At 40.1% G+C, this 27887-nt stretch overlaps 1 protein-coding gene across 2 annotated transcripts in view; it reads left to right on the plus strand.

The window, feature by feature from the left end:
* The first annotated feature begins 425 nt into the window (after positions 1–425).
* The window catches only part of LOC132994131 (RNA-binding Raly-like protein), a 100862-nt gene continuing 73400 nt past the window's right edge, over positions 426–27887 (plus strand). The window contains exons 1-2 of one of the 2 annotated variants that reach the window (XM_061064297.1): positions 426–1357; positions 1462–1562. The gene's annotated coding sequence lies outside the window, so the exon portion shown is untranslated. The remainder of the gene's footprint in view (positions 1358–1461; positions 1563–27887) is intronic. The other variant, XM_061064296.1, reaches the window with a different exon arrangement.

Below are 27887 nucleotides of genomic sequence, written 5' to 3' on the forward strand. Positions count from 1 at the left end.
GGAGTTAAAACATGTAGGCAGTGTTTAGAACTGAACAGATACTCTGATTTTGTGAATTGTAACATTGTAACATTTTTGATAGATATGTTTAGTTTTCATTGGACTAGACTCCCTCAATTCCAGCACCATGGACAGGTCTGGTCATGCCCGTTGTTTTATTACTTTGCTACATTTTGTTTCGTTTCAGGACCTCGGGCAGCACCTGGCTGAGACATGATTGTGTCGCCTAATTGAAGGACCATGGACAGCGCTCACATGTCATCACGTATGATCGTGCTCTTAGTTTTGCTCTGGACGTGCTGCACGCTCTCACTTTCAGCACCACGGACAGCGTCGCGTTTCTCTTCATTGTTACACGTCTATACCGGTGACCACCCCCACTCTAATAACCCAACACGCCTCCCCCCTCATTGCTCATAAGAGTACAGGAACGTGCAGTGTATGAGAGCCAAAGCCTCCGCTCCTTCTTCTTCTTCTTCTTGAATGAAACGAAAGCATGTGTGGCTGCTGACACTGGCGCGAGCTCTGCATCTTTAAAACAGGAAGGGGGAAAAAAAGCGGAGGGAAAACACACAAGCAGCTCAGTCATAACTGTGGGATGAGAAGGACTACCTCTTTTTACTTTTGGAGAGAGCCAAGCCGTTAGGAGAGCATTCAGCATCAGCTGTTCGACACTGGTCTCTCATTGCTGGAAGTCGGGGCTGAATGAGTCACATGACAGAACTGGAGGCTGAGATCTAGAGAAAAGGCACAGCATTTCGGCTCGCACCGCCATACTGTATTTTGAGCCATATCACATTTTTATTGCAACATTTTACTCCCGCTCGGTGAGTACATTTCCAATGGCTTTTTTGTAAGCATTTTTTGTCTTTTTAATTGCCCCCCTTTTTTTATTTTTCCTCCTTTTGCTGGTGTTTGAATTGAGCATTGACATGGTGGTTTTGAGCGTTTTTCACATCCAGGCTTCAAGTTTTTAGCATGCAGTTATTCTGATCCAGAGTGCCAAGAGGGTAAAAAAAAAAAAAAAAAAAAAAAAGCCAGATCGGTCTTGAGCAAAGCCTTGACTTGGTTGCAGTTTTGTTTCGAGGGTCGAAACCAAGCAGCTTTTGTCAGTATTGAGATTTTTCACACATTTATTGGTGGTTTTGAAACATTTTTGTTTTTTTTGTTTTCTGTCGACTTTTGCTGTTGCTATGCTTTGGTTTGCATTTTGCAGTGTTGTTTGTTGCCTTCGAGTTTTGTGATTTTGGTGTCTCGGTGGAATCTCACCGATCCAACCCTTGCTTTTACTTTGGTCCTCTTTTCTCCTTTTTAAAGACGTTTTAACGTGATACTTTTCTTGCAGCTGAGCTCACAGGTTTGTTGTTTTTGTGTTTCTCTCTTTTTTCGATTTCGTTATACTTTTGCTGGTGGCAGTGTCAAGTATTTTTGGATGTTATCGTTTTTGTTTTTTTTGACTAGATGATGCTGGGTGGACGAGGGGAGTTTTGATTCTTGGTGGAGTTCAATGCGTTTTTGTTTTCTGTTTCAACGAGGATGAACAGACATTTTCCCTTCTGCAGGTATACATAATAAATGAGTGGATAAGTTCTGTGTTTACAATAAAGAATGAGGTGACAGAAATATGCACCTGTGGCTGACGTGTTATTTCGCAAGGCTGGCCAGATTGCTTATCGGTGAAGGCTTTCTTTTTTATCAATGTTATCTGAAGGTTACCTGATCTGATCGATCCGTACGAGACAAAAAAATAACGAGACGTGATCAAGAATTGAAGAAGGAGGATTGGGAATCACGCACATGTCGCTTGATCACAATGTGTTCTTTGTTTTTGAGTTCAACAATCTTCACGCCGTCGCAGCTGAGGAAAAGATGTAAGTAGCTGCATTCGGGTCCCTCGGAAGGATGCACTGTAACGATCTCCTACATGTAAAGTATCCAAACTCAACGCATATGTCGACTTAAAGGGGCAGAAATCACACATTCCTTTTCCTGCAAAGTAGGTGAACAGAATAATTAGGATGACCACAGTTTGCACGATTATATGTCAATGTGCAGAGTACAATGCTACACTTAAATGCCCTCCTTATTTCTGCACAAACTCAAATCGGCTTTCAGCAGGCCCTGCACTCAAATACTCCTGGATTTGTAGCATCTGATTTTGCAGAACATGAATAGAGCCACTGAAAGAGGACTTAGAGTGAATTAATCCTACAAGAGGCAGGTTTAACTTCAGATTATTGGTGTGCTGCTGCACGAACCACAAACATAACTAAATCATGCAGACTGAGAGGAGAGCATGGCTACTGGAGGTATTTTTGCTGTGCTCTTAACGTCACTGTGTGTCCCTAAGTTTAATCTCACAGGAGTCAAAGCTGCTCAACAGAGACCCATAAACCTTATTCCACTTTTCTTGACTATTCCTGAACTTTACTAAACCATTTTTTTAGTCCTATTATGTGCAATCTTAAAGGAGTTTAGTGTGTGCAACATAAACTTTCCTTGATTTTTGATCCATATGTATACAGTCTAAGAATACACAGGTTCATTCAGTGCAACATTATAGGCCTATAAAATACGTCAGATTGGATCATTAAGTCTGCGATCAGACTGTTAAATCCCAGTGTCATTTAACAAGCTGATAAAGCAGCTCAGAATCTGCTATTCAAAGTGCTGTAATAGAATATTGATAAACATTGCACCCTGAACTAGGGAGGTAAACTTTAGCAGTTAAGATAGTACATTCTTTTCTGTATTGAAGAAGTCGTTATCGTGTATTGATTTCCCTGCGCCCTGTTTAAATCCATACAGGCCATAAAGTAAATGTAGGGGGAAAGCCTCAGGGAAATTTGAATGGCTTTGGAGTTGTGAGACGTTTCAGAAACAGCACAGCCCTGTAGTTCAACGCAGAAAAACAAACATCCGTCATGGTCTTTGCATCTAATTTTTGGCTTGCACACAAGACCCTCAGGGTCAGAGTTGTCATTAATAGGTTCACACGTGTAGTAATGAGAGGATCGATGCAACAAATCTATATCAACAAATCAAAATAAAGCAACCTGATCCATAATTATATCTCTACTTTTGCACTCTACATTGCAATATTGTATTCTTCTACACTTGCTGTCCATGTGTGAACATTTTAATATACCTTTGTATCCATAGGTCTGTATGTTGTGGGTTTAGTTTTAGGGTTTAGGTGTCTGTGATACCTTTATCAAACATTTAATTGTTCAAAGGTTTAGTACAGTATGTCACTTGGGGAGTAGTAAAAAAAACTGGAGTCAAATTCCTTGTATGTGCAAACACACTGAGCCAAGTAAACTGATTCTGATTCTAAACCCAATAGTTTGATTCTGCAGCAAATATTTGATGCTTTAAATCTGATTGCCACCCAAAAAAAAGGTGCAAATGCAAAAAAAAAACTGCCTCCAGGAAAACAATTAATTATCCAACTTTGGGGCTGCAAAATGACTTTTATTGTCAAGCTTTTTATTTTGAGTCTTTAACTACAGCTTTGTGATTTGTAAAGATGTTTTCAACGACTTCTTCAGTGACACACTCTTTCTATTTAGATTGAACCAAAAGCATTTGCTCTATTCAGTTAAACCAAGGATTCTACTGCACGTTTGTTGTGTGTAGATGAATAACACATTAGTCACATTTCTAAAATCCTCTTAATGGCAGCAAACCTTCACTCCAGATTTGTTCAGACATTTAGATTCCTGCCTTCCAAATCTCCAATCACAGCATCCCGACACATGGACATGTCTGAACGCTTCTAGTCGAGAGGTGTTACTGTCGGTACGAGCTGCTGGACAAGCCTCCCGCTAAGCCTTATGATAGCTTCTATCACGTCCTGCGGTGTTGTGTCTCCCCTCCAGGCAGGTTCCCTGTTATCTGGGCCGAGCCAGAGCTGCACCGGAGACTTAGGAGGAAATATGATAGCTCCTGAATGGATATACCTCTGCAAGCATGAATAAAACATCACGCAGGAGCAGCTTGTACACACCGAGCATGTGCTTAACCATGGGGATGTGTGTGCACGCTCGTTGGTGTGAAGCAACAGTTCAATGAATTCAGACGTAATTAATGAGTTGATTACATGTTTTATACACATGTTGTGTAGTTTGAAAGGGACATGGATTCAGTAGAACTTGGTATAAACACTGTTACAAACATTTTACAAGCAAAGATGCAACTTTTGTCATATTTTTTTAACGAGCTTCACCTTCGTCCTGCTTGTTTCCCCTCAGTGTTACTTCAGATTTACTGCATACATTACAATCAAACTGTCAGCAGCTCAACAATATGTGGAATAAAAGCCCAAACAAATCTGAGTTCCTGCTCACATTCAGTTTGTATTCTCCTTTTCTCTGTCACTGTAAGACGCTGGCAGGGAGTCTGAGAGAAGTTTGAAGCTGCACAAGAAGCAGCAGGGAGGCTTTAGTGGTTGTATTGTGCGTCTTGTTCTATCAAAGCCCAACAGTACTTGAAAGTTTGATTATGAATTCACTTTATGGCCCGACGTGAACCGAGTGTGCGGCAGCTGCAAACTCAATCAAAGGTTTTAACTCAGACTTTTGAAAAAGTTCTTACTCAACAGTGAAAGCTCTCGCTCGGTTTAAACTTTTTTTTTTTAATCCCACTTAAACCCACTGTTTTTTAATCCATCACTCCAACATAACTCATCTAAAGGGAGGAGGTTTGGTGCTGGAAGTGTCACTAGTGTTGTGAGCATCAAAAGGTTTACAAAAAAAAAAAAGGGAAGTGACTTCCATTTTCTATATTTAACAAATCCATGCTTGTAATTAAGCTTTCTATAATAATTGTATTATACAAATAATAATAATTTTACTGTAAAACATAAATAACTGTATTATTAATGCACTGTTACAACTTAAAATCATTTCACGCCTTCTTGACTGAGACCTGTTACTTCAATAACGCTGTATTTGTATCTACACAACAAAAAACACCATACTGAATATTTCGATCAGGAGAGACTTAATACGAGTTTATAATTATTTATTTAACAATTAAGGAAAAGATAAATGTGCAATGTCTTTGGCTGTTAGAATCCGTCATGATGTCTTCATGCACTGGGCTCCTGTTCGACGGGGATTAGAACCAGGAACCCTCCTTGCTGTTAGGCGACCGTGCTAACCATTGCACCACCATGCAGCCGTTATGTAAATATTCTTGAGGAGGGAAGTAAGCTTTTTTTCCCCACCAAACCTCTGCTCACTAAACTCATGTAGCCTGAGAGACAAAATCCAGGGCACATGGAGTATCTACTTATAAAGGCTTTATTCTTGAGTGCAGAAAGTTCAACTGAAGGTGATTTAGATGAGTATTTTACATTTTTAATTAAATGTAAAGGCCCTTAGCTGTACACTCTCGGCCATGTCTAAATGACTTGATGGTTAAATTAAAACAGGCATGCATGTCATTCTAAACTCTCTAAATGAAGCCATGTTTTCTCCTCCCTTTAACAGACAAACATCTTACCTTTGGCGCAACTGGTTCCACATGAAGGAGTACTTCACTGTCCTTTTCTGAGTTGTTAATTTGATAAGTGAAGGGATCTCACACTTCATATTCTGGACAATTAAGCCCATATCTGAAGATCAGGGTCAGGGCTGAACGACTTTCCAGTGTCTATTATGGGAACGGTTTGAGTTATAGAGCATCACTTAAATGAGCTGCCTGAGCCAACATGCTCAGACTCAGATTGTTCGTTTGGCGTTCCAGGAGAGAGTCTCATTTTAGTTTGATCTCAGTAACATTTGGTGATGAGGGTGTGAGTCTTTGTAACTTGATTCAGGGAAGGCATTTGACCTGACCAAGGAGATCGATTGCCGCTCTTGTCGGCCCCCCCGCCTGCCTTTTTTCGGCGGATTTGACATGTTGAATCAGCGTCGGTCTGCGCGGTCGGTGAGAGGAATCACTCCGATTGGCTCTTCAGCTAAGCGAATCGGTGCACAAGAAGAAAAAACGGAAGTGAAGACAGCAAGTAATGGACATCCAGGGAGTGTGACATGTCCCACTGGAAGGTCAGGGAGTGTGTAAAAGTACAGATCTAATGATACTAGAATAAGATGAATATGATGAATCCATTGAAAACAGTTAAATATTTCTGTGCTGAGAGCAGGCTGTGACGGCTTCTCAGTGGCCCTAACATGTCAGCTGATCTTAGATATAGCCTCTGATTGGTCAACAGGATGCTAGCATCCACCTAGCCGAGTGAGCTAACAACAGAAATTCCACTATTCCAATAAAATGTATACATAGATCATCAAGGATTACCTTAGTTTTTGGGCGGATTTGCTCCGGACAGTCTCAGATCTTCTCGGTGGGATAGAAAAGCTTCTGGATGTTGCAGAAACAAACGGTATTCATCACCGAAAAAGCTGCTGATCTCTTGAAGGGAGTTCAACGGCTTCAACAGATTATGCTAGATTTCAACCCGCAGCTTCATTTTTTGACGACTCGGGAGTGAGAACAGGTTGGTTTAAAAAAAAAAAAAAGAGCAATTAAGCAGCTGTCATCTTCTCTGTTTTCTTATCAAGAGCTAACAAAACCACAGAGGAATTACTCTCTCTATTTTTAGCAGGAGCGAAGGTTCATGCTGTGTGATAAGGACATGTCACTTTACAGTGGAGTTCTTTACCAAAGGGGGGGTGGGGGTGGGTGGGGGGAGTTTATGCTGTTTGTCAGCTGGGTGTGCAGATATCGATCCAGCCTGCCTGATAGCTCAAAGGCCACATCTGTCTCAGGTCCGGTTAACATATTCAATACATTTTTCTAATCACACTGTTCATCAAATTACATCCAGCAGCATCAAAACATTCAGGATTAGTTTTTAGATTACATATAGATTCAGCTTCGCCGCCCTTGATACACACTGTTTCTCTGCAGGAATACATCAAAAATTCACATCATGACATTTTCTGCAGCAGCGTCTCGCCCCTCCCCCGACACCAACCCGATCACACTTAACTTTTTTGGCATATTAATACATGTTTCTCACATCCGTCTGCGGAGCTGCATCATTAAAGTTTAAACCTTGAGGCAGGAAGATGACCGCACTGAAGATGATTCAAGTCAAACGTCTCAGCCCACGTTTGAAAAATAATTATGGAAATGTGGCTGAAATATTTTGGCAGAAATGCAGCACTTATCACATGAAACAATGTGGATATGGTACGATTATTACAAACTCACACCACTACAGGAGGAACAGGAAGACAGGGAGGCGAATCAGGTACCAAAGTACCATTTAACAAGTGATGAGTGCAGGTATACATCATACAGCGATCTCTTTCGAGGCTCAGTAGGGTGCCGTTTATGTAAGATGTTTGTGCATTTTTATATTTGAATCCTTGTAACAAGGAAGCATCATCGTGGTTGTCTCATACCTGGTAGCCTCAGATTAGTTTATTTAAAGGCTTTCAAGGTTTCCTGTAAACAGCCACAGCTTGCAGTACATTCTTTATTGGCCATTCAGTACTAAGTGGAGTAGCGGAAACTTGAGTAATATGGACAAAAAAGGCAAATTGATCCACCATTTAGAAAAATGATGTCTTTCTAGGTTGAAAAATGTTCTTAAATACAGAATATAGTAAAGCAAATAGTTCTAACAGGTGCTCTAAAATGGTAAAAGCAGCATTATTACAGTAATAAATACAAAAGACTAAACATATAAAACAACAAAGCAGGTCTCACAGGTCAATTTGTAGAGTTTAAAAATCCAAATGCACTTTGGATAAAAGGCTTAAAAACATCCTTGGTTGCTAAAGGCAACCTATAAGCCGCACTTAATTAATTTAACATCAAGATGCAAAAGTGAGCACTGCTGGCAATTTAAAATTGACCCCGGCATGAATCTAATAAGTGTAGGAACATTGTGCATGGGAAACATGTAATTGGGGAAATCATTTTTGTTTGCTACAAGATAAGAGGAAGAGTATTTCTCGAGGCAATTAGAGCGGAAGAGTCTAATTTATTTTAAAGATGGAGTATCAGGACACTGAAGCTTCAGAGAGGAGACAAAGGTCCAAGACAAACAGAGACGAGGACTCGATCCGCATGTCTCAGGCCCACGTCTGATATGTCTAAGTGGCTGTCTGATGTTCCCCGAGACCGAGGGAGGAGAGTAAACAAACAAAGCTGAAATAAAACAAAGAGGCAGAGCAGTGGTGTGAGGCCTTCCAGAGCAGGTGGCAGAGCCCTCCAGATGCTGCAGTGAAGCAGCGAAGCAGATAATGTCCTGCCTAGATTACCTCAGGGACCACGATTACAGTGGAGCGTCCTCATCTGGGTCAGCTCCAGGCTGGTTCTGCAGGGATCAGCTGTTCTCGCTGTCGTCCTGCTGGCCTCAGCTGTCTCTCACCTGCTCTGGACCGGTGCTGGATGCACCAAAAAACCACTGTCTCCACAGACATGATGAAGTGTGTGGCACCTGTCGTGTATTGATGGATATATTTGGAAGTTTATTGACGGGTTGATATTGTTTTGACACTTTTCATAGGCATGCAGGGTTGACCGAAAGGGCTCTATGACCTCTTAGCCGTCCTGGGCTAGAGCTTTCGTTTTTTGGACTGTCAATCTTGATGACAAGTCAATCAAAAATCTAAAAAGGGATGCAAACTAATGCAAATATATGCAAACTGAACCAAAAAGACGAAATATGCTGACAAAAAAAGACGAAAACTGACTACTAAAACATACTGAGTGACTTTAAAGAGAACTACAAAGAGAAATATAACCATTGTTAGACACAAACTGTTGGGAAAGAGATGCAAACTGGCAAAAACAAAAAAAGACAAAAAGATTGACTGTAGGGACACAAACTGACTGCAATGAAAAACTAGCAAACCACAAAGAGATGCAAAATGCCAAATAGATTCAAATCACCTTTTAGGAGACACAAAACGTCAACGAATATACAAAAGAGGAACAAAAACAAGAGACAGAACAACCACAAAGAGACGCAAAATTGCTGCAATACGATACTAGCAAGCCACAAAGGGATGCAAAGTCACGATAAAGTGTCAGCAAAAAACACACAAATGGAACATAAGAAGAGACAATACAGCCACAAATAGACGCAAAATGACTGTAACGAGAGACAAAGCAACCCCAGGGATGAGAAACAGGCCACGGAGCTGCGTATGTCATACATTCTGTGTCTCTTTCAGTTTATGTCAGGCTCCTACAGTGTCCAGGGGGGTCGTGAGGGCTTCTATATGTCTGTACCCAGAGGCGCCCTTGGTCTCATAATTCATCCATGAATATAAGGCAGGCAGAAACAAGAGATGTAGAACTTTGCTGTTTGATATTTGTATCCAGAAATAGAGTCAAATAATGTCTGCACACAAATGAATGTTCCCTTCACGGTCAGAGATGGATTATATTAAAATTGCCAAATGGTGGAGGAAGGTCAACATTTTCATGTTGGTTGTCTGTATTTGGACAGACGTGGTTGTTATGATTACTGTTAAGAAGACACCAGGAATTTTAATCACCAAATTTAAATATCCTATTTTCTGAAGGTATCATTGAACCTTACACCATATCTGAGATGATCTCCTTTAAAGGTCACATATTATACTTCCTTTTCAACCAGTTTGAATAAGTCTCAGAGCGTCCCAATACATGTGTGTGAAGTTTCTTGTTCTAAATCCACTCTGATTCACTTTGATCATGCCTATAAACCCCTCTATTTCAGCCCTGCTCAGAACAGGCTGTTTCTGTGTCTGTACCTTTAAATATGTAAATGAGCTGTGTCTGACCGCGCCCCTGTCTTTAAGGGGATGTGGCTTGGGCTTTCTCGCTCCATGCCCTGTTGTTTCTGGTAAGAAGGCTGACTCAGATGGCAGAACAAATACCTAGCTGTGGGAGTGTCACCCTCCGGGGGGAGGGGTTACTGCCCTTTGTGATGTCATGAAGGGAAACTCTCCAAACAGCCTGTTTGAGCACACATTTTCTGAAAAGTGGAGCAGGCAAAAGACGGAGAGGATGCACTTTTCTCTAACACTAACCCTTGTAGACAGACACATATTAACGTTAGAACAAGGTAAAGTGTAATTTGCATAGTATGTGGCCTTTAATTCTGAACAATAAAAAAAATATTTAGACCCAAATTAAATATTTTTTTTACTTCCTTTTAGCCTAGTGATAATATTTGATGAATTCAATTATGAAACTCAGAAGTCACTTTCTTGACACTTAACTGTGTTTTATGTTAAAATAAGAGGATTTAAAAAATACCATTTTGTCAAGTGAATCCATGTTACAAAAATCCGTATTGAAAAAGCTTAAAAACAAATGTATTAATAGTTCACTTCAGCCGTGTAATCTTGTAAATGCGGTATATATTTATACAGATACATGGCTCTAGATACTTGAGCACTAAATCCACATAGAAATGGAGAAGATGAATGGTGCTTAAGTGGTGCACATTCACGTGATAAAAAGGAATATAAATATCTGTTACATTTCATGTTCTTAGAAATAGAGAGAGGATGTACATATGTATAAATATCCTTAATAGACATTTCAAGGAGATCCACCTTGAAACAGAGGAATAAAGAAAATATATTTCAACACGGAGCTATCGTGGCTGACACACTCACGAGGATCATGACCTCAATTTTCAGTGTCTGCCACTAGGAAAGCACAGGTGCACTCAGGGAGAGAGGGCTAGCCGGCTAGCTAGCTATTGAGCTTGTGTACCCCTGAGGGCAAAAACATGTCCACTGAGCAAACCTTTTATGTTTCTCTCAACAAACGGTTCACTCAGGGGTGGCGAGGGACGGTTGGTGATGGCGAAAATGTATTCCACTCCACATTCAAACTTTGATTGAGCCTGACAGGGAAGCTTAAAGGGACTACAGCAGACGGATGGATGCAGGTTCTTCTTTTATTGGAGGGATTCACACAGTTTTAAAATGTTGTTTTATTCTGCCGCACCTTTATTAAGGTGGAGAAAGCGATGCAGACATTTTGAATGTTGCCTTTAAAAAATAATAATTATATAAACCAGTACACAAAGTGATGCAAACCATTAGATGTATAATCCCAGTTTGTGTTTTTATCTGCATGCTCAAGTCTCTGCAATTATGCAACCTGAACAGCATGGCACGCTCATCAAATTGAGATTAAAATGGCAAATGCCTTCCTGATTACACTCACGCTATACAGAGGCCCACTCAGACTAAATCTGAGTTTTAAAAAAAGACGAAAACATCTGTCCGGCTAAAATGTAACCCTGCTCACCAGTGGACGTTATGGGTATAAATAGAGCTCCAATCATTAAATTCCCCACTTAGCCACCAGAAAGCAATCGTCTCCTGAAACATTAACAGCTTGTTGACATCTTGCAGTGAACAACAGTCTATCAGGTGGCGTGTGTAAATAAGGCTTCATTCCTCATATCGATTTCTCCTCCAGGTTTTGACACCAGAGGAAATCAAGGAGCTCATTGCAGCGTGTTCTCACAGATATCGGCGGCTATTACAGCTTTTACTTCTCTTTGCAAACACTTTTTTTTCCAATACGTCATGAGCCTAGGTTAATCATCATTGCACAAAGACAATATTGGGAATATATTTACTGCCTGGTCTCAATAGCTCATTGTCTATGGCAAAACTGTACTGGGGATATATACCTTCATAAAATAAGAGTTGATTGACAGGTGGGTGCCTTGCGGCTGTCAGGCTTAACCGGTTACTTATCTGACGAAAGTTAGGTTGAGATCACATTTCAAACATGGTGAAAACCATTAATGCAGGGTGTGTCCAGAGGAATGGATTAGGGGTGGCTTAGGCCCCCCTGACATGTGATTGGCCACCCCAGGTGCCATTACCCAAAATACTAAACTATGATTGGCTGGCTATTATACAAAGACCGCTTGGGTTTTCCCAAGTTTTGGGGAGTGTGGAAGAGGAAGAGAAAACAATAAATGATACAGTATTGATATAATATTGGTGAAACTACATTTCAGAGCTACTTTAAATCTTTGAGTACATGATGCCAAATCTTTGAAACAAATGACGTCCAGAGAAGTTTTTTTTTATTACGTTTCTTTTCCCCCCTCATGTTTTAGAGCATAGGAAACTACCTTCAAGGGAAAATCCATTTCTGTCGGTTTCTGACAGGTTGGTGGATGACAGTAAATGTATTTGTCAGGGGTGGATGTAAAGTCGTTGTGAGCCGCAGGAGCTCGACAGCTCTGTAACTCCGCCACACGCTCCATGTCTGCACTGCAACATTGGTAAGAGTGAACCAGGACATCTGTTTGGTCCCCCATTTATTTCAAAATACTCTAAAAGACACCTGTCAGTGACATCATCAGGGAATACAAACATAATTAAGTAATCAAGCAGACACATTACATATGTAAATGGCATTAATTGCAGACATGGGTTTGAAATATTCATTCAAATTAGTCACATCATTTAGGCAGGCGTCTCTTCCCACCGAGCGTAATCATTGAACTAATTAGGTCAGTCAATGCAAGTTGAGACAATTTGAAAAGCAATTTCAGCTTCCAATTAATTCTTGACTAAGAGAATGAAAATAATATAGGATGCAAATGTGTGAACCAACAGTTAAACGCTCTCTCGGAAAAAAAAAACACAAACACACCACAGAGAGCGGATTGACAGACCCAGAAGGTTTGAGTAGTAGGAGTTTCACCTGAAAACTTGAACCTCAGCTGTTGTTTCTCAAGATTAGTGGGTCAGGATGTGTTTCCTGAGCTGACAGTCTGTACGGCTCTTTTCCCTTTTTTTTTTGAACTATCTCAGAAACACAATATTCAGCAATGTAGTGCTGGAGAGTGTCAGATGAAAGCCAGACACTATTTCACCTTTCTGATACAAAACAAACCATTTAGGGGGGTTCATAACCAGCTGGAGAGTGCACATTCAAAGACCCACTAAACACACAGACCTGATACACCCAGCTCAGACCTTGGTGCAACAAAAGATAGTGGTTGCTATGACATCACACATCTGTAAATCTGAAGCCAGACGGTAAGCAAGATAAAAGCCTCGAGTTTGTGAAGCCTTTCTGTGGAACTTTCAAATGTCGACCCTGATGAAACCAAAATATTAGTATAACAACAGGATCCAAATATTTGGAGTTCCCCTCTTTGCCCCATTATCACAAACATTAAAACACTTCATTGATAGTTATATTGCATCCAAATTCACACACACATCACAGTGAACATTATATATTGTTGTTATAAGGAAGAATGTGCTTTATACACAAGAAGAGAAGTCGACCATCCTGTCCATGTAAACACGGCTCCGACAACAATACAGCCAGCGGGCATCGTGCTTCTCTCTCATCGTAGACAGTCATGACTCAGAGAGACATTTACAGAGGATAAAATCGATTTCTGCTGTGTATAAAATGTTGCACATTCTTCCTTTAAATGTACATGAATCTAGTTAGAAATGATATAACTTCTGATCTTACTGGTTCAAAATAATGAGCTCAGGACTTTTTCCTTCGGCACAAAGGGGGGAGTTAAAAAAAACTGAACGCAAGGGGGGCGCTTCCCAGTGTGCGACCCAAAGTAGTCTAAGTAAGTAAATAAATCAGTGGGTTAAGATTGACTAAGCGTGTGTCGATGCACCAAAGTAATACAAGGTCAAGTTGACCCAGTGGCAGCGTTTTATTAGATCCAGTGCGGCTTTATTATAACATAACTGTTGGGCTCCTTTAACACTGACACAGCATATTTTAAATCTAAATCCTAATGCAGTTTTTATGCAACAAGGGTCACAGCCCAACTCCAACCAGGGACGCTGCTGTTCAGTGTCTCAACCCTCCAGAGCCCCAGGGGAGCACTGCTTTTAATTTAATCATCAGGATCGCTTAAAACCAACTTAATTTTCCTCTGGACCTCTCACCACTGCAGTATGAATTATGAAACATTAAACTCTTATACAGGGAGCTGTTAGGAACACATTACTCGTGTTTCATAATAGATCCTAAAATTCTTAAATTAAACACGACCTCTTATGACAATGCATTTAAGAACCGCTGTTTTGTTTCCACTATTTAGCTGAATCTTGACCATAATACAAACAAATTACTTAACTCTTAGGATTTCTACGCACATCAGGATATAAAATTGGATTAGAAACATGATTAAATGTTAGGGTTTATTGTAATAGGCCTGCATGATATGAGAGACACATGTGATGTGTGATAACATTGCTCAGTATTTACATAGTGAAGTGTCATATATAAACTCATTAAGAGTGCATATAAGCTATAACTTGTACTTTTTATGACTTTTGCTGTTTTTCACGTTTTACACAACACCTGGGTGTGTTACACGTTCCTCCTGAAACCAAAGTAAATCCAAAAAGCAGCTTTCTTTCACCTCTAAAAAGTCACCAACTAATCTGAGGGTTGCTGATTAGTTAGCTGAGCTTCATATAATTCATACCATAAGGCCTCCAGCCAATACAATTAAAAGCACTGCTTGTTTACGTTTAATTATTTCAGACTTTGGCACTGTGTTTTTTACAGGAAATGTTCATATACGCTTTAAAGTTGCGACCAATTTTCCCATCCCTATCTTGGGACCCGCCACCTAGGTTGGGATCCAATGTTTTAGCCTGTCAGTGGCCTTGCATTGCATTTGATTGTGTGGGAGGCATGTGGTCAGAAGTGCTGTTCATCTACCATTTGCATCATGCAGATGATGAGTCATAACAGTGTAAAACTATTCAACATAGACAATGACTACAACCTTTTTTTTTTTTTTTTAAAGGTCCCATATTCTGCTTTTTCTGGTTTTATATGCTCTTTAGTGTGTTTTCCAAGTGTCCTGTGCATGTTTAGGCACATCTATGTGCAAAAATTCAAAGTATGCGGAAACACAGCTTCTCCTACGTCCTCCTGTTAGCTGTAGCATTAGCTGCATGTAACGCTCGGTTCTAGCCCCCCTCAAAGAGCCCATTGGCTCGTTGTGGTAAGCCCTGCAGCTCATGTTGTACGCCCGTTAACTTCTGTAGCACGCCCACGATATGCCGTAGCCTGCGGTAGCACAGTAGTGCTAAGGTGCTAATGTTTTTGCTCCACTCGGAGCCAAAGTAGCTGCATTCCCAATATGGTAAAAGGGGCGTGACATTTCTGAGAACCGTGCTGAGCGACTGACCAATTACGGCAGAGCCGACAGGCCGACCAATCAGATCAGACTTGGCACACGTGGGGACTCTGAACGTGGGCACTTCAGAGCCTTAGAGAGAGAGTCAGAAGCGAGCCGGTGCATGGAGCGGCAGGAAAACAGACACTTTTTTAGAACTTTAGCTATTGTGAACATACTTTAGTAGGTACATAGATTAAATATACGAACCCCAAAAAGGGCAGAATATGACCTCTTTAATAGGGGATCCACTTCTGGCCCACATCTAAATCCAGATACTTTGGTGACTTAACATATTTGTACTTATTTTGTGCATATTATTACATTTATTGCGATCCAGGGAAGCATTCAGTCCTCTTCTTCATTTCTTTTTCCTTTTTGTTCTCTCACCTTTTTCCCAATACATCACCTATATTCTCAGTTACAGCCTCCCCACAGCGCTGCCCCCCCGTGTCTCCTCAGTGATCCCACCAGAAGCCTCCGGAAAGACAGATGCTTTGTCCATTCATTCGGTAATTACATTCCACTGCCAGGTCTTTGCCCGCTGATTATTTAGCTGTCCGTCTCGTTCTCTTTATCTATTGGCAAGCCACTTCTCCCTGTGTTAGCTGTGAATCAGGCGCTCAGGAAAGCAGGACAGATAAGACATGGCATCCAGAAACATCATCCTGCACGTGTGAAACAATCAGAAGAGTGGAAAGTGATTGACCTGCCAGATTTAGGGTTTGTGTTTTTTTTTGCTTCTTTTCATAGAGGAAAAATTATAATCGCTTTATCACAGATGACAAGCAAATCCAAAGTGTTTAACAGCATTAGATGTAATGAATTTATTAGCAATACAATACGGGCAGGATCTAAACAGTGACATATGGAAGACGCTGTTTTGTAAGCTGAAGCAATTAATCAGATTTTGTAGCCTATACATTCAGCACACAGCATGTTTACTGTGAAAACATAAAGTTAGTTCTTAGAAAAACAAGAACTAATGTTTTTTTAAATTGCTTTCCCTTTCCTTTATTGTCTTTAAATCCCACAGTCAACAGATGTTTTTGCATATGGGGCGAAGCAGCAACCAATTCTAACTCCATCCATTGCCACACATGCACAGAAAAACACATATTGTGCATACTGTCATCTGCCGAAGCCTCACGCATCTTACAACTTTTCCTCCTCCATCTGTGAGTAACCCATTCCTGAAGCTCTTTATTTTATTTCTTTTAAACACAGTTCTACCAACATCAGCCGCCTGTGTTAGATTGTTAGTGTCCAGCAGCACAATGACGAGCAGTGACGCGCTGCAGGAGGTGTTGAAGAGGTTGAATGTGTCTCAAGATGCTGTTACAGTGAGGTGTAGCTGCGAGTGTTAATGGCAGGGATGAAAAGATGAAGGTGGTGCGGCTGTGTTTCACAAATTGCTCGCCTGTGTTTAAAAAAACACATGGTGAGATGTGGGAGTCTAGTACAGAGCCACCTGATACTGGATTTCAGAGGCGGATAACGATACCGATTTTAAGGTGGGAAATCCACCAATGTTTTACAACTAGGTCTGAGATTCAAAACTTACCTTTTGTTAAGTTTATTTTGCACTGAATTTGGGCTTTATGATAATTCTAAGGTAATATGAAGTCTCGGTGGCTCTGCTGGAAATCTTACATTATCACACCATTTATAAATAAACCCAAGCATTGTATTTTGCATTACACACTCTCTGAAAAAATAAGCTTTTAGATCAACCCAAATCAGAAAACTTTTCTGCAGCTACCAATATCGATATCGATGTTTGATAACCTGCTGCTGTAACGCCACAATTTCCCAGTTTGGGATCAATAAAGTAATTCTATTCTATTCTATCTGTGATAGGACAATATCGGCAGATAATATCGGTCAATCGATTTATCAGTCACGCTCTAAAGTCTACAATACTTCTAAAATCTTTTTTCCCAAACAATAACAACAAAACACCTGTATCACATCAGGCTGCCAGTGTCTTAGCATGTCAGTTAACTTACTGCTGTGGTGATAATGAAACGCTGTGTGGGCACTGAAGCACAGAGCTGGACACACACCACATGCACATAATGAAAGAGTTTAACGTCAAGCCTAATGTGTTGCCATAGTGTTATTGCTTTCTTCACATGCCTGCTGCTTCTGTTGGCAGCACCTAATAAGTTCTGTTGTTTGTGTAGTAGGTCACTTTAATAATATTTTTGCTTGGGCTCTGGTTTAGCTCAGTTGTTTTGAGCATGCAGGCTCCCAATGAGCAGAGGCTACAGTTTACAAGTTGTATTAATAAATAAGCATATTATTTAAAGAAAAAACTTAAGCTTGAGAGAGGATGATGGTGAAGAATTTCTGAAACACATCTTTCTGTATCAGACTCCAAATATTTAATCAAATTGTTCTGACGTTACAGCACAGAAAAACACAATTCATAGCAGTGACAGGAACGCAGTGAACTGAAAGAACACAAATGCAAATGAGACAGTAGGGGGAAGCTCAAAAGAGGAATTCTTTTCTGATTTTCTTTTGTGACTAATTTTATTATAATGTCATAAAAATGAGCAGAAAAGCCCCTTAACATAGAGGCTCGAAGGCTTGAGAGCACTATGAAGGAATAATTCAGATCAAATGGAGAGTCATTATGTTTTCTGAGTGGTGTGTGGGTACTAAATAGAGAGTGGTTTACTGCAGGGCAGAGTTATATAACCATGAGCATGTTCAAAATGTGTCAGAAGGGTTCCTGGGATTTTCCATACCTCACATACATGCAGAGGTTACCTTCTTTGGATTAAAGTTATTCAGCAATACAGTTTGTTTTACTCAGACTTAAAGCAGAGTATCAGCAGGTCTTGATGTTTAACGGAGAAACAGTCCATGTGGACAGCAAGAAACAAGGGGAACATTAGCCGCGCTAATGACATACCAGCTCTAATCAGTGGTAATCTATCAATGATTTATTCATGGCTATTAACAGACGTCTGGATAAAAGTGCAGCTGACAATCTATTATATATATATATATATATATATATACATATTTCAACTTGAGTCAAAAATCGATGTGCTGCTGTGATAAAAATGTCATAAACATAAAGTCTTCCTCAGGTCTGTTTTGCCAGTTCATACTGACTTTGGTCAACTCGGAGTTCACTTTCATCGGGGGTTGGGTTGGAGTAGCAGAGAGAACTCCCATGATTCCCCGCGAGCCACGGTGTCATCTTTTGTTATTGTTTTGAATGAGAGCCCCCTGGTGGTAGAATTGACATACTGTGCCTTTAAAAGTATTACTTTTACAAGTACATTAAAAGACCTGCAGAGATGAGATGTTACGCTTTCACCACAGGGGGCGCCAAAATCAATAAAGACCCAAAGTTATTAGCGACAGATTTTAAGCAATCTTATATTTTCTGCTTCTCTTTCATTCCTTTTTTTTTTTTTTTTTTTTTTTTTTTACTTTTTGTTTTAAATTGCTTTAAATACTTTGTAAAAGTGATAAATGAAACGGATATGATATGATATGATATTTATATTAATTTTTGTATTCATATTGTTTGTTATGTTCCAAAGACAAATAATTTTTCTTCAGAGAAACCAGCATCCTGACAAATTAAATAAAGCACACTGACGGAGCTGATGGAATATCAGTCTGCATTTCTCCCAATAGACATCCTGCATGAGCATCTTTTAAATCATGTGCTTGGTAAACAAGGATTGCCAGTCACAAATGTTGCAGAAATGATTTGGTCACAAGTATGATCTCGAAAATATTGGGGCAGCATGCCACTTCAGACACAACCTCAATCACCCTTAGATAATATTACCCAGAATGCATGACATTAAGTCTCCGTTTTTCTGTCGCTTTTAAGATTCTTTTTTTTATTTTCTTGGCATTGCTCGTAGTTAATCTTTATGTAAATTTTATTTCCCTACATGAAAGACAAAATACTGCTTCTAAGGATTTCCCACTCTACCATGAATACATAATCTGGAGCTTTCATCTCTCTATTTGTGAGCAAATGTGGAAGACAGTAGTAGAGTTAGAATCAATCCAAAAAGCAAGTAATTCTAAATTTCCAACAGCAGAAGGTAGACTCCATCTTTGGTCAATAAAGGGAAAAAACAAAACGGCCCCCAAAATCAGAGCAACCACTGAGGACATGACCTCAGTGTCCTTTGAGTCAAAGCTGGAGGCTATCATTTTATACAGATATCATACCAGTGGTTCAAACTAAAAAACAGAATGGCTGATGTATTCAAAATCGTCAAAAATTATCTTCTACAATTCTTGCAGGCACGGGCAGGTCCAGACTTTTTGGACTGGGTACTGACTTGTGCAGGGGTGGCCTGGAGTTTGTGTGCACACATATGAATAAAGAACATTTATTTACCCCTTCTGTCTGCACTAATCACACTTACTCTTAAGTAACACAAGATCATGGCAACATGTACATCTTCTAAGCTTAATTCTTTGAGGAATCAAAACATTATGTGTATCCTAAGTCACAATTTAAAGCAGTGGTTCTCAACTGGTGGGTCGGGACCCTAAAGTGGGTCGCGGAGCCGTTTTTAGTGGGTTACAAGCATGTGACTGGAAAAAAGAAAATGTGTAAAAAGTCTATGAAGCGCTCTTAAAATATGCTGGTTTTGTTCCTTCTCTTTGTTCTGTCACATGTTTCGTACCATTTGAGGTCCAAACTGCACTAATTTTCATTCAATAATCCGCCCCCACCCTCTGGAACTGTCTCCCTGCCGAAATTCGCACTGCCACATCTCTGGACATTTTCAAAAAACTTCTCAAACACCACCTCTTCACCAAAACATTCAGCCCAGCCAATACCCATCCCCCTCCCCATTGAGTGTGTCTGTGTGCATGTGTGTGTGTGTATGTGTTTTTTGCTGTCTCCTTTTTACCATTGTAAAGCGGCCTTGGGTTCCTTGAAAGGCGCTATGTGGGCGCCAGTAGCTCAGTCTGTAGGGACTTGGATTGGGAACCGGAGGGTCGCCGGTTCAAGTCCCTGAGCGGACCAAATATGGAAGTTGGTCTGGTAGCTGGAGAGGTGCCAGATCACTTTCTGAGCACTGCCAAGGTGCCCTTGAGCAAGGCACCAAACCCCCTAACCCACCATCAGCTCAGGAGCACCCGCTGTGGGCAGCTCCGTCACTCTGACATCTCTCCATTAGTGCATGTTCATAGGATCCTGTTTGTGCATGTGTGTGTATATTTCAGCCTATGTGTGTGTTGCATGATAAACAGAGTGTAAAAACAGAAATTTCAATAAAGTCAATCTCTTAAATCAAAGTTATTATTATTCTTCTTATTATTAATAATAATAAATCTGATTGGTTGAAAAAATAAATCCAAATAAATAAAAAAAATTACAAAAATAGGTAAGGATTTTGGGGTGGCCAATAAGATTTCAAGGGGGGCCCATGCCACCCCTCTCCTCTGGACACTCCCCTGCTTGCAAGGTTGACAACTCATTTTGTTTCCCCAATTCCTGAGGCAACTGATCCAGATTCAACTGCAGCAGCGGACCAGCTGTGCATAACCTGGCCATACAGTAAGATAAATGTTTGTCAGGATTAACATTATAATAAAGATTTCCTATTCATTCAGATAAGATAAAGCCTCAAATCCATAGGTACAATCAAAGGTAAGGCGCTGAGGTGACCCCTATTTTCTGTTATCTTTAAAAAGAATTGGATTTGTAAACAGGATCCATATGAGGTCATTAGGGTTCAAGTTACAATATATTTATAGGAATTATGTATCCCATATCTTGCTTTGACCCATGGGGAAAAATATAAATGGAAAAAGTTTCCTACTCACCATCTGTGAGTGCGCCAGTTGTTCAGTCTATAACCAGGCCTACAACCATGTTTGTGCTCTGAACGAAAAACTTTGCTGTTACATAACTTTCAAATTCTGACCTCCATATTCTGTAGACTCATACACAATGTCACAAAGAGATATATCAGGCATTCGTTGCATATGCAGTGATGCATATTTTACAGTTCTGATCAGAGATGGCATTTCTGCAGTCCAAATTTGTAACGCAAAGCCGTACCTCATTTCCCCCAACAAACTGCCTCTGCAGCTCCAGCTGAAAAATGCAAAACACTTTTGAGTCAGTGCTGAATCACGCCGTCTCATATGGGAAATAAACACATTAAAAGGAACAGAAATACTCCATGTAAACTCTCAAGATGGTTTTCCATGGCCTTGTTGGGCTTTCAAGTCTCTTCCCCTGCTTTGGATCCCTGCCAGTGTCATAGTAACGTGTCGGGATGTTTCATCGTCTCATCCAGGCTCAACACTCTCTGCAGAGGGCTCCCTGTTTGTGCGGAGTGCTGCACACACAACATCAGGAGAACGTTTATTTTTAGACAGCCCGGCACTGATCGTTTTTTGAGTGATTCAATAAGTGTTTAGAAATGTGGAGAAACTTTGCAGCGTTTGAGACATCATCCCCGGAAAGGTCAGCTGGAATTAATGGAGTAGGAGGGGGAACTTAACCTTTCTCGGGGTTGACTGACAGAAAGACAGAAGTGGCTTGATTGCAGCCATTGTGTACTCTTGTGTCTGATGATAATTACACATCCTGTTGTGTGCCTGGCTTTATAAATATTTCATGAGCTCCTATCCTGGAATTAGAGAGATTTTTGTTGTCTCATAGCAGAAAATGACTGCTGCTATCATCGTTATAAAATACTAATGACTTCTCGTGGAGTCAACATTTTCTGCACTCACTCGATCCTGTTTTGGAAACCTCTGTGGCTTTTATTGAAATATCTTTGTTGCACAGAGGGCCTCTTAAAAAGTTATTTTTCCGTCAAGCACTCTTCATAAAAACTTCACCAAATTATTGCTAAAGATGAACAAACCTTATCGTACCCACCACACATCTCTAGAGCACAAAGACAACGCCATCCCAAGTGAGTATTGATGAATATGAATCAGTCCACATTCCTACTCGGAATATTCCTAGGAAACAATTTCAAGCTGATTAAACGCAAAATGAAATGCTATTAATGCCTCTGTTCTTATCGCATAGGTTAGGCTAAGTAAGGCTACGCTAATCAACTCTGGCCCCAAAGTTTAAACACATGGGTTTGATGCTGATCCTGTAATCGCACTCTTGACAAAAGAGGAATAAAAAAACTTTTTCAAACTTTTATAACTTGACTTGACCCTTTCAACTTGTATCAGTTACCCAACAGAGAAAACTCAGATGTCCAAGGGCGTTCTCCTGCAGAGTCAATATCTCAGTCAGCCTTTTAATACTGATGATCTCTTTAAGGAGAAACACACAGCTCAGTGTGAAGCTTCTGCATTGACTTTGAATAACAATGTAGAAAAATGAAAATAAATACAAGGAAAATAGGGATTTAATGAGGCATTACATGGTGCAACAAAAACATTTCTATAATACATTTCACCTCAGACTCAGCTTCAAACTGACAGACACAGCTAATGCTAAAGGAAGTTAAAACTGTGATAGGTGATGTTTAAGCATTACCAAACTATCATCACTATCGAGCACAAACACTGTAACACCTGCCTTTTAACACGAGTCAAAGCCTGAATGGTTCATATCTTTCTCCTGTAGGCCACAGGGGCGTGTTTAGAGGGGTGGCCGGGGGTGGCATGGCCCCCCTATAAAATCTGATAGGACACCCCAGGTGCCACCCCAAAATCCAAATCTATGATTGGTTAGCTTAATCTGAGGCAGAATTAAGTGAAAATAAACTACTCTGTGGATCTTTCCAACAGGCTGCTGTTAGTTTTCTTTAAATGTAAATGTAGTAAAATTTTGCAAGTTAGACAGCGTACAAGAGTTTATTTAAGTACTTAAAATTGTGACTTTGCACGTACATATTTACGTCCCGAAAGAATCAAGCTGAGAAGATTTATATGTTGCCAAATTGTGTTACTTACAAGTACATATTATTAGTGGGGATAGAGGGAGTAAAAAATTAATTTAATTTAAGTGTGTTTTCATGCCATCCCTGCATACAGTGAGTCAGTACCCCAGGGTGGGCCCCAAAGAAGTCTGGACACGCCCCTGGTAGGCAAGAAGAGTTCAAATCAGGTTGTGAGGAATCAGAATTGGCAACATTCACATTGTAATCACTGAAAAGCTTGGAATATGTAGGTGGCATAATTCTGCCCTTTAAAAATCATTCTGCTCTCATATTTCATTTCCAAACTTTGTTGTGTGTTCCCACATACGTGCTCTGTGGTATCATTAGGAAATTAAATTAAATTAAATTAAATTTGCACAGGAGAGTTCCAGCTCTGAAGGTTGGTTTCATCAGAATCAGTATCTGTCTGAGAAAAATATTTTTTTTTACTTCAGCAACCATGATACTTGAGTCTACGATATACCCTGCATATAAACATGACCCGGCGGCAAAAAAACAGCATATTTCAGCACTCATTTGATTACTGACTGTGGGATAAAGATTGTAGCATCTGGAGACACAGCTGGGTTTTGACGAGCGTATACGTCCCCTTTGGATACCAGCAGCTAAATTCATTAGAAAAATAATATTCAAACCTTTCCTCTTCCACTGTAAAGTAGCATTGTTAAAAACATGTTTTTTGTCATCCATTTTAAATGATGTCTTAACTATTTTAAAAAGTATGATTTGGTTCATTGTTTCATACAGTGGAAATCCTGTGGTAGTTCAAATTTAAAAGAGACACAGGAGGGATTACTCTAAGGACTCTTATAGTTTCCAATATACTTGATATACTGCAAAACTATTTGCTAAAGTCAGTCAATCAATCAATCAATCAATTTATGTAACAAGTGTTATCTCGAGATGCTTTACAAAAGAGCAGTTTAAAGACCTTACTCATTGTTGAGAAAAATGGGATAGGGGGAGATGGGATAAGATGCAGGAAGGATTTCTCCTTTGTATTCCTCTCGTTCCTGTTGTCCACACTTCCTTGCAGCTGAGGTGGAGGTCAGAGCAGGCTGTGTTTGCATCAGCTTAGCCAATTGTTTCCTATCCATACCCTGTCCTATTAAAGTGATAACGTGGTTTGATTTGCACTGAATTGAGGGAAAAGTGAAAATAACTACAGATTGTCTTTCATTATTCTACTTTTAGGAGCCAAAACTCCCAAACTTAGGACTGCAGCGTAAACTTTATTATTTCAGCTTTAAATAGACAGTCATTGTTGGTTTTGGAATATTCCATTGACTGTATAAAACATGGACGTAGTGTCAGTGATATCACCCATTGGTTTCTGAGGCAGAGTTTTGAATCCCAATACGGCGTTCACCATATTGTAAACGCTGTCTTCACCTAACTTTCAGTCATTCTAATAACAGACAAAGAGCTGGACCTGAGGCAGATGTTAAACATCCTGGTAAACAACACGCCAACCTGTCAGTCAACTCAGACACGCCCCTAATTATGCAAATGTATGCATAAGTCTAAGCATTAATGTAATCAAAGCAGATGGGTTATAACCAAAATTCACCTCCATGCTAATGTAACCCAGAGAGAAAAGACCACACCAACATTGTTTTTTGTACCAGGCTGCTAACATGTTAAAATAAGTAAAAATCGGCAGCCATTCTCAAGTGGACACTCAAGGCTTTTTACTTAAACCAGACTCAGAACAGCTGAAACAATCTATATTATATTTTTACTGTGACTAACCAAACAAGGATTTATTTTTAACATAATGTTACTAACCTTTTACATGGACTGGATTCATACAGTATGAGTTACACATTCATAAAGTACAAGGGTCAGTATATTCCTTTATTATTTACTGAATCTATAATGCTTAGGTGACACATCTCAGTCCAGATAGAATTGCTGTGAAATAAACGAGTCTCACTGTTTCCAAACATAAACTACACGATGTCTTCACTGGAGAACAAAGCTCGTTCCTTATCTGTCAGTATGTATGACTGAGACATGTTCAGACATGACTGTCATGTTTACACTGAATTTTATTTTTGCAATGCTCAAAGATGACCTCATTTCACTTTGGATCTGCTGGAGTGAAGAGAGAAACCTTGACACTGAGGTGTTCAGGCACACACACACACACACACACACACACACACACACACACACACACACACACACACACACACACACACACACACACACACACACACACACACACACACACACACACACACACACACACACACACACACACACACACACACACACACACACACACACACACACACACACACACACACACACACACACACACACTCTCGCCATCCTTTCTGAGCACACACTGGGTGTAATCCAAACCTTCCATTACGAGACACCATTAGCAGCAAACACAAAAGCTAAAACACAGAATGCAGCTGAAAGCATACAGTTTGCTGTCTGGGCTGCAAGCAAGGTCGACAGAGAGAGAAAATACCCAAAATACATCTGTACATCACACAAACTGAGAAATCACACTACTCTTATTCCCATCTCTAATTGGCAGGAGTTGTGTTTTCTAAAAGTTTAAGGTGAAAGTTAGGGAGTGTGCAGGTTTCCCAAAGCGTGCATGCAAAGATATCAAAAGCGACAAAACTTAACATTTTCTGTGTCGTGAAAATTCCTGCAACCTTGTCACATCAGAGAGAAGAAAAATCTATACGATCCAGACTCAAAGCAAGCGCACAAAGGACAGGAAACTCAATATTTTCAACTGACTGCAAAGGCAAAATGTTAGAAAAAAAAAGAGGACAGCGCGCTAAAGAGGCCACAAACTGTACAGTATGTCACGCTGGAGGCTGAATGGCTGCCGAAACAATAATTTGCTCCTAACAACTCTGTTACAACTCTTAACAACCACCATAAAATCAATACACTGGCATTTCTCCAACTCGCCTACTGGCCAAGTCTGAGGAAAACAAGGACATTACCTGGATATGTGACACCACACATGTTGAAGGTGACGATTTTCAGCTCCTGTCTTCCCCCATGTCTTCATCATTTATCCAGTTGACGTCAGAAAGGCCCTAGAAGCATGAGGGGGAAAAAAGGTTATCTTTGCTCCAAAGGTTATTGTTTCTGTCTGCTCTGACGTCAAACAGATAACTATAAACATGCTAATTCAAATATCTGCTGAATGTATTTCTTTGACTAGTATCTCCAAATAAAAAGCACTACTGTGTGATCTTTTTCATAAAAAAACAATTAAATATGACGTTACCTTCAACCCATTAATTATTTGTTTACATTTTGAGTGGAACAAATTTGCTGGTTTGAGTATTTATAGTGAACCAATAACATGTACTGTACTTTAGCAGCAACTCTGACATTGAGTTTGAGGGGCGGAGCCAGGGGATAGAAATCCGATGGCCACCTCAAAGAGGAAAGAATTTCTCAAAGAAGAATTTAGTCGAAGCCATGTTGTTAAGTTGTGTGGATATGTCTTCGCATCAGTTTGCCTGGCGCATGGCAATTTCACATCTAAAAACATTTTCTCATTGTTCTGAAGTGCAGTTACACCAGCTCTACAATTTGCCTTGTAAACATCTGACAACATACTGTACACAGGTTCTGTTCAAAGCTGCCTGTCGTCTGCCTTTTATCGGCCGTTCACAACAAAGCAATTATGTGTACTGCAAAGTATTCAAAAATAGGTACCAAATATATTTCCACAAAATGGAAATCTGGATGCAAAACTATGCAAAAAGCACCTCGAACATTTCCATTAGATATCAAATCAGGTTTTTCCCTCAGTGGGGGAAAGCTAACGAATAAACACTTTATTTTTTGCTGTCAAAACCAAAGACAGCAAGCTAAACTAATAATGGAAAAGGAAAAACACTTTTTTTGTTATGTTATTCATGCTGTTGTCAAAGTGACATTCAATTTCAGGCCGAGTATTTCTCATCAAATTCTCTTTCATCTCCCGTCTATTACATCCAAATACACTTTCATCAATAAGCTCCCGGGTGAGTCATTAGTGGAAGGAGAAAGTCATCACATGTCTTCTGCATACTGAATAATGAGGCGGGGTGCCAGTCGTCTTTGTCATTAAAAATGTTCATGACCAAGATTCAGCATTTCCAAGAACAGTGAAAGCACTCTACTCATCACCATGTGTTCAGAATTGAATGAAATGATGCTTTAGCAGAGAGTTTGAGACTTCTATGCCAAAACTGCAAATTGAAGCTCATATATTTTTTCTTTGATTATGGTTTAATCCTCCAACACATACGACACGCGATTGTTTTTTCTAACTTTTTTTAGGACACTCTTCGTTTGTTCCTGAACAAAAAGGGATTCCCCAAGAATAAATCTTTTAAGATGTTTGCACACATGCACTCCTGAAAATGTTGAGAGAATTTCAGGACAGCCTGCCACTGAAATCTTCCAGACCTGCTTGTTCACACGTCCCTCACAGCAGGAAGTCTTTCCTGTGGATTATGTCCAAACACGCAGCGTAGATAAGTCTTTGGATGTATTCACAGTGTGAACAAACAAGGAGAGAGGAACATACTGGCTAGCAAAAAGGGTATTAAGCTATTTTGCTGCAGGACGATCCCATCTGACGCACACTGTAATAATATTAATTTTATCATCCCCACACGCTCGCTCCCTGTGAGTTTTCCTGAATACTTCCTGATGAGACGTAACATCGGCTCACCCTGATTGGACGTGGACATTTTTACGAGGGGGCTGACAGGAAAAAGTCCAGGTAAAGTGGAGGCGAAAAATGCAGC

This window comes from Labrus mixtus, chromosome 19 (assembly GCF_963584025.1).
Source record: "Labrus mixtus chromosome 19, fLabMix1.1, whole genome shotgun sequence".
Taxonomy (NCBI): Eukaryota; Metazoa; Chordata; class Actinopteri; order Labriformes; family Labridae; genus Labrus; species Labrus mixtus.